General features: G+C 39.6%; 1 long non-coding RNA gene across 1 annotated transcript; it reads left to right on the top strand.

Moving 5' to 3' along the window:
- The first annotated feature begins 7,423 nt into the window (after positions 1-7,423).
- On the top strand, positions 7,424-8,789 carry LOC311059092. The gene is made up of 3 exons (XR_014602122.1): positions 7,424-7,469; positions 8,436-8,503; positions 8,677-8,789. It is a non-coding gene; the product is annotated as an uncharacterized lncRNA (long non-coding RNA).
- The last annotated feature ends 1,782 nt before the right edge of the window (positions 8,790-10,571 follow it).

Raw genomic sequence — 10,571 nt, 5'->3', positions numbered from 1 at the left:
AGCTCACAACGCGTCGCATGGCAACGTGTTGTGAGCTCGTAGATCGGCTACTTTCACAACTTCTTAAAGTTGTGAAATTTCGGAAAGATTTTGATTCTTTTTGACATTTTTCAAAATATTTTGAATTGAAGAAATGGTTTTAATTGTAGGAAAATAGAGGGGGAAAAATGGGGCCGCGACCTAAACATGCATCCCGGCCCAGTGTTTGGGAAACAGTGTGTTAAAGATCAGACCAGGGGTGAAACAATACTTGCAAATCATTTACAGCTTTTTTTCCCCTTACTTGTTGTCAAATGCTGACAGATAAGTTGTCATACGTATATAATTGTCTTATTGACTTACAGTCTGAACTTTGCATTGGTCTTCAAGACCACACACCTGTTACACCAACACCGTACTCAGACATACAAACACTGTATAAACAGTTGCAAATTGTTGTACTCCTGTCAGGTAGACAGGTTATTTATGTAAGGTTTGGACTGTGACTGTACTGTACATCACTGGGACCAAGAAAACATGAATGAACTGTGATACCAACAAATAAAAATTGACTTGAGTCTTAAGAGGAGCCATTTGCACGTGTATATTACATTTGTAGGGTTGAGTTTTGATGAATCGGACGCTACGTTCATGATTTGAGACATTTTGTTTAAAAAAAATCTTTTGCAAAAATCTGCCTGCTGGTGGCGCTATAACAGGCCAATGTGAAAAGGGTGGCATTGTCTTCCTCGGCCTAATGGCAATGTGCGTGCAAAGTTTCACGGCAATCACACTCTGCGTTCGTGATTTGAGGCATTTTGTTAAAACGAGCCACTCTTGTAAACTTCAGATGACAATCTTAGCCAATCAGGATGGAATATGAAAAATAAGACAGATCTGTGTTGATCAGATGACTATAGAGATAATGTGTACCGATTTGCGTGACTCCTACATCAAAATATGTAGTATTATATAACTTTTTTTTTTTTTTTTTTTTTTTTGAAAAGTCTGCATCCTGGTGGCGCTATAAAAGGCTGATGTGAAAATACAGGACAGAGGGTTTTCCTTGGCCTCTAGGGCGTGCGCGACTGCGTGCAAAGTTTCCTGCTGATCAGTCCAGTTATAGGTAAAAACGCAAATTGGCCTGTTATAGCACCACCACGAGGCTGATTTGAGGCTGAATTTAGGGTGGCATTGCTTCCTTGGTCTAGTGGCAATGTGTGTGCAAAGTTTCACCGCAATCACACACTGCGTTCATTATTTGAGGCATTTTGTTCAAAATGGACCACTCCTGCAATGAGTAAATGTACTTAGTTACACCACTTTGACAGGGTAAGCATGAAACAGCCCCAGGTGCACTGAAGGGCAGAGGGACATGGGTTGATATTGTCTTAACTCAAAATGTATAAATCACATAGCTTAGGTCTTTGGATTAAATCGGAGAGCAGATCCGTGCAAACCCGGTGATGTAAAAAAAAACATCTGTAGTGTAAAAACATTCCTCCTGTGTCCTCTCACCCTTCTAGCAAACACCATTAGAGTGTACTGGAAAAGCTGAAAAGACTGATATCCACATGTGCATTGAAGTAGGATAGTTTCAAAAGTATAAGTGATCAAAAAGTTAAAAAGCAATGGAAGTCATAATATACCTCAACCTTTGGAGTGGAATGGAGTCTGTATATTAAAGCATGCTAGAGTAACATGATTGCAAACGAGAAAGAAAAAGGGCTTTCACATGAAAATAACATTGAATTTCCCATAGACTTTATTGGGTGTTTAAAGTTAAATATTAAAACACTACAAAACATTTCAAAATGACATGAACTAGCCACGATTCCACAGTAAGCTGATTTTTTTTTTACAGTTTGAATGGAGTTTCTAGGTGGAAGTATGTAGGACTAGTAGTGTGGCAAAGTTTTGGGAAGATACTATAAATAGTTTTGGAGAACATGTCAGTGGTGGGTGTGGATTCCTTGAGTGAGCCTACATTCACTTTTCTTCAACGATGCCTTCTTCATTCACTTTGCCTTCAACGATGCCTTCTTCATTCACTTTGCCTTCGATGGCATCCTTCAGGTCACCCTTATGGGGTTGAACCATCTTGAGGACTCCCTGGTCAAACAAATGTTTTAAAGAAAATGGAAATCAGAATACAAATTTCACAAGTTATTATATTTCTCCCAACTCTTGTATTGCCCCTATTTTTTATCAAATGTTATGTTCCACCTGTAGGAGTCACTGTAGTACAGTGCATTTGTGTTAATAATCTAGTAGGTTGTCGTGGTGTTCTCTCAAGACAGTTGTTTAGTTGGATATAAAGATTAAAAACGTAAAAAGGAAGCAGTCATCTCTCTGGGATGCATTCTTCACAAAAAAATATTAGTGGCAGGGATTGGTTGCCTCAGTAATACCAGGTGGCCTCAATGGTGTGAATTATCCTAATTAAAGACTAGTTAGGGTTAATAATCATGCCTGACTGTTATACTGTACTTTCATTATAATCCATCGCATGACAGTGTTGTTTGTCAAAATAGAACAGATCTACAAGCTTACAATGCATAACAAGGTTGTAGGCCTATACCGTATGTTCTTTTTGTCAAGCAACACTGTCATACTACAAAGTATAGGTAGGTATAGGTAAGATTGAGTAGGCCAACATAATTTATGAACTATTCATAGGAAGTTGTCTCAAGGCATTTATGCACATTTGTTACATTGTAGCCTTTACCTTAGCAACCTTAGCAAAGAATCCCTTCTTGTCAACAGATTTCCCGTGGTCTTCTCCTTCTCGCTCTTTTTCAGTCTAGAAAGGTGAATAGTGAAATATCATGTTAAAACATCCAGTTTCAGGAGGGCAACATAGATGATCCTGTTTGTCTCTCACAGTTGTGTATATACACTGCCGTTGCAGTTCTTAACGCTATTGATGTGTACATACGCTGTGCATTTACATTGTACATATGTTGATTTAAGATATTTTATTCTGTTATTAATATTAGCTTTTATTTTCTTCTTTCTTAAATTGGTATTACTGCTGCAATGTGTAAAGAAGCCAAACAAAACTACATTTTACCCTTGCTGTATGTACCTGTACACAAGCTCTAACATTAAAGAAGAACCTTTGACCTTGAACAAGAACAGCTCTTACCTTGGAAACCACAGTGAGCAGAGCCAGACATAGAAGCAGAAGGGTGACAGCCCTGATTTTCTCCATGCTAATGTAGAAAGGTTAGCTGGACGAGTCCTCCAAGTCACACTTGAAATCTTGGCAGGGATGAAATCCTCAGTCACTGAAGACAATGTTCAGTGCTTCTGGAAACGCAGCTCACTGTGTTCTCTCATATACTGTGTTTCATCAGACAAGGTCCGTGTTATCGCAGATTTACATACACATGATGAGCTGTGAGAGTTTTATCTCAAACAAAATGTCCAGCTCTGCCTTTCTGAACACTTTTACTGTCTACACATATACAAGTCCATTGTTCACTTCCCTATAATGTATTTCATGGAACCAAAGGCTATAGTTTCTATTAGCTTGGAATCCCCATCGATGATGTCATTGGTACCCAGGTTTATGACTGTCCATAGCTCACCAATGAGACACAGAGCAAGTAGACAATGATGGTGCCATCTTATGAGCATTATTGATGACCAATTATATGAAGATAAGGTTGAAAATCGTCATCATCATCATCATCATCATCTTCATCGCCATATATCATCAACATCGTCAACATCATCATCATCACCATCATCGTCGTCATCATTGTCATCATCGTCGTGGTTTTCTCAGTATTGACAATATTTTTTGCGTGAAAGTACAAGGCAGCCAGCCCCAAGTGGATGCACAAGTCAAGTCAAATCAAGATTTATGCATCTGGTTCTTCTATGTGAATCTGGTCATATGTCAACATTAAACTGTAACTGTAAATGTCACCATCAAACCGTAACTATTACACTGTAGAAGTCGGATAATGTTATCATCGTTCACTCACTCACTGTACTTCAAACAGAGAGTTACAGTTAACTTAGCCGTCATTTACATTTCAAATGAGGTACATGGAGATTGTGTCACAATGTTCTCAACTGAGGTAGATTGTATTGTTCTCAGTTCGAGGCAGGGCTGGACTGGGATGGAAAAAAAGAATAGAAAAAGTGCTCCTCGGAGCACAGGTCTCTGCCAGATCAGGTAGCTTATTGTGGCCTCCTTCCTCGGCCTAGTGGGAATGTGCGTGCAAAAGTTTAATCACTTGACTATAGAGATAATGTGTACCGATTTGCGTTATGTTTAGACAAAATATGTAGGAGTAATATCAAGAAAGATCGACCTCCTGGTGGTGCTTTAAAAGGCTGATGTGAAAATGCATGGCAGAGGTTTATCCTTGGCCTCTAGGGAGTGTGCGTGCAAAGTTTCAGTCGATCGGTCCAGTTATAGGTAAAAACACGAATCAGCCTGTTATAGCGCCACCATATGTAAGGCCGATTTGAAAAATGGAGGGTGGCATTTCTTCCTTGGCCTAGTGGCAATGTGCATGCAAAGTTTCACGGCAATCGCACGCTGTGTTCATGATTTGAAGCATTTTGAAAACTTTGAAAACCAATCTTAGCCAATCAGGTCAATCAGATCTGTTTGGTTTAATGACTATAGAGATACTGTGTACCGATTTGCGTGCTGTTTGGACAAAATTTGTAGAATTACTGCCAAAAAAATAGTTTTGCAAAAAGTCTGGGGACCCCGGCCCAGTTACTAGTATTAAAATTCAATAGAACTTTAATACTAGTCATCAAGCTACTAATATAGACTGAAGTAATTAAAGCGGGTCATGTTTGCATGTTTGTAATTGTAACAGCTGAAATCAATAATATATCAGTATTCTGATATTAACCTGCGGGCCGCATTAAGTGAGGGTGGGGGCCGCATGTGGCCCCCGGGCCGCCAGTTGCCCATGTATGCTCTAACTGCACCACTGGGGTTTCTTAGTTCTCTACTGTCTTGTATGCTCTTCAGCAGTGGTGGGAGAAGTAAGGCCCAGCATCCCTATTCTGGGGGCGAACATTCGTCAAAAATAACAGATTTACAATCGCACAACGTGTCAACGTGTTGTGAGCTTGTAGATTGACCATTTTTAGTGAAGAGATTTGGTGTAGATGGTAACGAGGCAAGCGGGAAAGTAAAGTTGCAACTTTACTAAGAATAGAGGGTTTAAGTGAAAATATCAATACCACAATGTAGAGATATGCTTTGCATCTAAATTCTAAAAGGATAAGTATTTCCTTCCCATCTGAATGTTTCATGTCTCTGTGGCTCAAGAGATGTGTCACTGTTTATGAATCAAAGATTTTAAGGTTCAAAGCTCCTAAAGAACATTTTCACTGTCCATCCAAATTCTAAAAGGTGGGTTAAGTATTACGTCCTCCCATGCATTTTCCATGCCAGCGTAGCTCAAGAGATAATTCCAGGGTTTATAAACGTAAAATTTAGGATTCAAAGCTCCCACAGAACATCTTCCTTGTACGTCTAAATCCTGAAAAGGTGGGTAAGTATTACGTTCTCTGTTGCATCTTTCATGCCACCACGGTTTAAGAGAAAGCTCTGGGGTTTGTAAACCGAAGGTCTGGAGTTCGAAACTCCTGGAGCACATTTTCACTGTCCATCTACATTCTAAGAGGTGGTTTAAGTATTACGTTCTCATTTAGGTTGTCCATACCTGTTTGGCTCAATAGATAAGTACAGGGTCTGAAAGCAGAAGGTTTAGAGTTCAAAGCTCCTGAAGAACATTTTCACTGTCCATCTAACTTCTAAAAGGTGGGTTAAGTATGACGTTCCCAATTGTAACTTGTATGCCAGCGTGGCTTAAAAGATAAATACGTGGTTCATAAACCCAGGGTTCCTGGTTCAAAGCTCACTCAAAACAACTCCAACAACTAAACAAAACCTGAAAGGGTAAAACAACTCAAATTAAACTGTGGTCAATACTAACTGGTGATGAATAAAAAAAACACAATACAATAAAAAACAAGTATGACCTAAGTCATAATAAAGCCGCATGGGGCAGGCTTTTTTGGCCCCAATCTTTTCATACACCTGATTACTTGTTTTTTGGATTGCTTGTTTCTCTCGCCAAACCTGGCAACATTAGCCTTAGCGTCGCAGATTAACGCTCGAATGTTTTTTATATAAGTGGTGGCAACATTTTGTGACACCACACGGGTCTTCCCAACAATAGCTGAGATTGAAGTCAGTGTGAACATGGGCAAATAATAACTTAATAGCCAAACTAGGTCTAATGAAGCACGCTAGCATTTAGGCTAACCCTCCTGGCTGAAGCCGTCTCCCTTTCTCTCTCTCTCTGCTGTGTAACTCTGTGCGTTGCCTTGTTGTGATGTGTGTTCGTCCATGCTGGCCCCTAATATGGTCTGCTTCCGGGTGGTTCAACCTAACTAACAATGAGGATCGTTCTGATTGGATCCCTTCCCAACTAGTCCCTCAAAAAGAGTAATTCTGATTGGATCTCTTCTCCATTCGTCCCGCCCTAACATTTTCGTCTCGTCTAATTCGTTGACTAACGTGTCCATTACATTTTCGTCTCCCCATTGGCTTAAAAGGGGGTCTTAAAAGGGGGGAAGTGTGATGGACAGCCAGGACAGCCAATGACACTCAGGTGTCGACACTTTTCACTCGGGTGTCGACTAGGACTAGTGCTGTTTACAGAGCCGCTCGCTAGCGCATGCGGCTAAAAATGAAAACAAAACAGAACATTGTATTAAATTGCAATAGAGGATTGTGATTTTACATGTTTAATTATTCCACAGTTGTCCTGTATATTATCACAATCTTATGAAAAATACTGGTTAGTACAACCCAGTTACACCACTTGACAGTGTTGTTTCTACAGTCATATTCTACTCTTTATACCAAGCTCGTGGAAGCAATGTCATTGGGCATCCAGGTGTCAATCAACTCTAGTCAACATAGCAGGTTCTGACAGGGGGTGTGACTAAAAAAGCAGGAAGGAAGACAGTCTGAGAGTGAGAGAAAGAGTGTGGTATTGTAGAAGAGGTCTCCCTGAACGCGTGCGTATGTCCAAAGTGTTGCCTCGCGGAGCCGTCTCCTGTCCAGTGTCCAATTTGTATAGGCTATGCATTCCTTTGAACAGCATTTATCCATTTATATAAATTATTAATGTTTTAAATCCCTTTTTGTTACACAGAAACATAATATGTGTTGTATAGAAACATAATATGTCGTTTAAATGCTTAATTTATAGTTTTAATGTGCAAATTAACCGTTTTTCAATGGCTCCTTTTTGCTCTAGAGGGTACTCTTATTCTGAAGAGATCGTCCACCTGAAGTCTAATTGTTGCCACCTTATTGTTGCTGGCGGAACACAGCTCTTGTGAGCAATGGATGGAGCCAGCAGTCAGCCGCTGAAGAAGAACACATTATAAGTGAACGTTAACTAAATAGATTTTCTTCAGCGCGATACAAGGTACAAATGCGTTGCCATTATAGTACTGATGCAGATACTACATTAAACTCGCCACCATTAGGCTAGCTAGTTAGCTAAAACGAAGCGCCCATGTGAAAGAAAAGCTAATATTCTGACAAGATAACCTCAGCTAATACTCTTTCACTTTAGCCTTTTTATCTTGCAGCATATTTTACGTTTAAAACATATATATTTTAAGCATTGTAGAGGATAGGCAAAGATAAACATTGCGTTTCAGCCTATTCACTTTTTCGGTCATTGAATTTGGATTTTGTGTGTGACTTGGTTGGATATGTATACATTAAATGTATACATATCCAACCAAGTCACACACAAAATCTTGGACTTACAACAACAAAGAATCATCATCACAAATGTTGTGATGATGATTCTTTGTTGTTGTAAGTCCACACAAGTGTGTTTTGATTTGTTGGAAACAAAGACCGAAAATAAACCATTTATTCATTCATTCATTCATATTTAAATCAGCTATAGGCCTATAGGCAAGGTTACATCCTTTCCAAGAGTCATTGGAATTGAATGTAGACTATAGCAACTTGCACAACTGACAGGTGTCATTAATTACCACAGTGTCAATTAGTGCCCAATCCATACTGTATGTTGCTCACTGGAGAAGATGTGGTCTGTGTGAAACTGGTAAAATGGAGATATTAAATATCTGTGTTTGGTAAAACTTTTACCAAACACACGTTTTCTGCCAGAACCTACACATGCCATGGATATGAAAGTAGATGACAATAGCTATTATATCTGACCCCAAATTGCAGCAATTAATTATTGGGTGAGAACATAATTATGCATGCAGAGCTACAACTTATGAAATGTATGTAATGTCACAGCTGGCTGTGGCTACTGGTACTAACGGCACTACTGTAGTTGTACTACCTACAGTATGTGCATAATACATGTTTGTTTCTGGATTCACTTTTTATTTCGTCCCAACAGATGAACAGAAGACCAAGAACCAAAGTAGTAGAGTATACAGAGGTGGAAACAGACCTGGAAACAGACCTGTGAGTGTCTATTTTGTTCTGTTCTGTTCTTTTATGTTCTATAAAAAATATAGACTATAATAATAGAATATAGATCAGTCCTGATTTGTCATAGTATACTATACATTACAGACACAAAATTGTCATTGGAATTTCTATGTGTGGCACATGGGGATAATTAATCTGTTCAACAGGTCCTTCTCCCAGACACTGAGTAGTGAGGAGGAGGAAACTGAGGAATGGAAACCACCAGAGGCCAAGGTCCCCAGGACGACCACTGCTGCAGGGGTGAAAAAGGCAGTCGTAAAAAGACCTGCTGAACCCAAGGAACCCAAAGTGCCCAAAATTACTAAGGAACCAAAGCCCAGAGCTCCGCGCAAACCCGCAGTTCCTAAAGAACCGAAGCCCAGAGCTCCGCGCAAACCCGCAGTTCCTAAAGAACCGAAGCCCAGAGCTCCGCGCAAACCCGCAGTTCCTAAAGAAACGAAGCCCAGAGCACCGCGCCAACCACGTGCCACCAAGGTCCCCAAGGAGCCCGCGGCTGCCACCGTCACTGGGGAAAAGAGGAAGAGGACAGATGAAGAGGTCCAAGGAGATAAGGAAGATGAGGGAGGGGAACAGACAGGCGGCCCCCCAGAAGGAGACAGAGCAGGAGAGGAGCAGCACAGTAATAATAGATTGAAGGAGGAGGTAAAACAGCCTTTTAACTTGTCTTAAACCCTTTGATACTTCAGTCGGTCGGGGTCCACTCCCCCAGGGGTCTTTAGTTGGCCCCCCTCCTTTTTTACTCTACACCAAATCTCCACCAAAAAATATGTCCCAAAATGCAACACATTGTGAGCTTGTAGATCTGTTATTTTTTCAGAATTTTACCTTTTATGACAAGCCCAGGATAGGCACATGTGGTTCAATAAGCCTTCATGTCACTACGGTATTCCCTGCTGATCGAATTCATTACTATAGATTTCAAACATTAAACACACTTTAATAATATTGATACTCTACACATTAAATCTGGCCCTATTATTAATCTGGCATTTTCATTTACAGATAATCAGATAGATAAGTTAAACAGTTTGTTAGATAAGTTAAACAGTTTGTTAAGATAACCTAGATCATTTAGCTCCAGGTGAATCACACGTTAGCGGTTAGATGGCAATACCCATGCTGTTCTTAACACATAAATGTTCTAAATACTGTACCGATAAATCACACTTTCTTTGTTGCTGTTATGCCACTTATGGAATGTTTTGTTAAATCCTTTTCTTAATGTAACTTTACTGTTCTAACCTGGATTTGAACCCGGATCTCCTGCCTGCCTGCTCTGGGGAGAAATTGAAGTTCAAAATTTGTGTCAAACCAGAAACATGATTGTGTCAAAGTTCGTGTCCAAAATAGACACAGAATCTAAATATCTCAATAGAAGAGCAGGGATACCAAATACAACCACCGCAATTGTATGAGTTATTTTGTATTAACATACTCTATCGTACAGATTGGACAAAATAACATTCACAATTTATTTTTGCATAATAGCGCTTTAAGTACTTCCCCCCCAAAAATGTATTAATTAATTTACTCACCCCGTGATGGCCTGATTACAAGAATTGACGCATGTATAACATTCCTTTACAGTGAATGAAGAATCCCAAAATAAAGAGAATAGAGTTGAAAAAGAACAGAATTGGAAAAAATAGAGGTCCATGATTAAAAACTGTAAAACCTCTTCAAAAGTCTGTTTATAAACTCCAAAACAAGTGTTATGTATCCAGATTTATCTATAAAATCATAACTTTTTAATTGAAACTTTATTGTTTTAATACTTAGGGCTAAATCGTCTAATGCTCGAACGTTGCATGCGTGTGAACTGAGCTCCTGTGGAACCCCACAGGCATGTCCACCGGTGCGTTACTCGCTCGTGCATTAATAGACAGTTTACAATGGAAGTAGTTTAAAAAGTAGTTTTTGAAAGAACAGTATACAAAAACTTAATTTAGGGGGGGAAGGTCTCATAACTGGTTTTGCTCTGTTTAGGGCATACCAGTATCATTTACTTATCAGCGATGTACTGAACTACACACACCATGGA

The sequence above is a fragment of the Gymnoscopelus microlampas genome (assembly GCF_963454915.1).
Source record: "Gymnoscopelus microlampas genome assembly, chromosome: 13".
NCBI classification, from domain to species: domain Eukaryota; kingdom Metazoa; phylum Chordata; class Actinopteri; order Myctophiformes; family Myctophidae; genus Gymnoscopelus; species Gymnoscopelus microlampas.
Note: the sequence above shows the minus strand (reverse complement) of the source record. Positions and strands in the feature narration are given on the sequence as shown.